Genomic DNA, 1646 nt, shown 5'->3' with positions numbered 1-1646 from the left:
GGACTGAATGCTCTCTGCATCGCCACTGATGGGCTTCCTTCCCTCTCTGTACTGGGTAGACCATTGTTGCCAGCCCGGCTGCTCATTTGTCCACCATAAACTCTCCACTGTCCACTTTCTCTGCTGTTAAACTTCCCTGTTTCTAATGGGCTTGCTGACAGGTTCATGGTCGTTGGTTGGTATTCTTTGGTCTCTGTGTTTGGCAAGCTATTGCTGCCTGCCGGGTTGCTTTTACGACTTCCATAAACCATCCACTCCCCACTTCCTCTACTGCCAAACCTTCCTGTTTCTTTCTTTTCTTCATTCCCCTTGCTGGATAAGGTGCTTGCAACATCCTGTCCAGTCTTACGCCCAAGACTACCTCTATAAACTATCCACTCTCCACTTCCCCTCTTTCCAAGTCTCCCTGTTTCTGGTGCACTTGTTGCAAGCTTGGAGTCCACCGATGGGAGTTCTTCATTCCGCTCACCTGCTCTATCATCCAGGCTGCTCTTACGTTTAAGACTACCACCATAAACCATCCACTCCCGACTTCCTCTACTGCCAAACCTGCCTGTATCTGATTGGCTTGTTTCAGGGACCATGGACACTAACTGTTTTTTTTCATCGCCTGTTGTGCTGGTACTTGTACATCCCAAGCTTCCACCATAAACTGTCCGTTCCCCGCTACCACGTACAAATCTTCCCCCTGCTGTAACAGCCTGTGTGTTACCACTGCTGCTAACAAGCATTGCCTCTGATTTGCGAGCCACACTATTCAAGGTGGCGCCTTCCTTTTGACTTTCAAAGCTTTCACTATTACCTGGCTTACTCACAACTCGCCTATCACTTTTTCCTTGTGCCATCTCATCACTTTCCATACTCTCTTTCTTATCTTCATCTGCAACACTACTTTCTACATCTCTTACACCTTTCCTATACAGACCTCCAAAACCAAGCTGTTCCTCTTTGTCTGCTATGATACTCTGAATATCTGGCTCTCCAAACTTTGAATCTTTCGGATTCCTGCTGACCTGAGTACTAGAACCAATGTTTGTACCACTCGAAGTGTCTTCTCTTTCTTTGTTATCTTCAAGCGGTGTAAAAAACAAACCCTTTCTGTCAGACACAATGACTTTGGTATTCCTTTCTCCTTCTTCATCTCCACCAAACAACAATGATTGGCCTTCGTCTTTTGTTGACAGAATATACTTCTCAACTGGTCTCACATGTACATTTGCTTCAGTTAGACTAAGACATGCGTCCTCATCATCTTCTTCCCCATTTGGAAGAAGTAACTCAGGAATCCCAACATCATCTTCCAAATCAACTGGGAAAAACAGTTGGTCATCGGTCATGCTCATTAACACGTCTGTCTCAACTCGACTCAGACATATATCTGGACTTGTAGGACTGGTCAATATATCAGCTTCTCCTGGACTCAGAACTTCCTCAGGGCCAGAGGAACTCAAAGCCACCCCAGAATCTGCTAGACTTATTGATATTAAAGCCTCTTTACCTGCTAGATTAATCAACTCATTGCCCAACTCTGTAGGGATTGTAGGGTCCACCTCAATGGTATCACTGATTACCTCCACTTCCTTCACTTCTGTCTCAAATTTCTTGGACAATGCCAAACTCTGATCCAATATTGGGACACCTTCTGC

The sequence above is a fragment of the Stegastes partitus genome, unplaced genomic scaffold, assembly GCF_000690725.1.
Source record: "Stegastes partitus isolate 25-593 unplaced genomic scaffold, Stegastes_partitus-1.0.2 Scaffold2483, whole genome shotgun sequence".
Lineage (NCBI taxonomy): Eukaryota > Metazoa > Chordata > Actinopteri > Pomacentridae > Stegastes > Stegastes partitus.
This window is presented reverse-complemented; position numbering follows the sequence as displayed.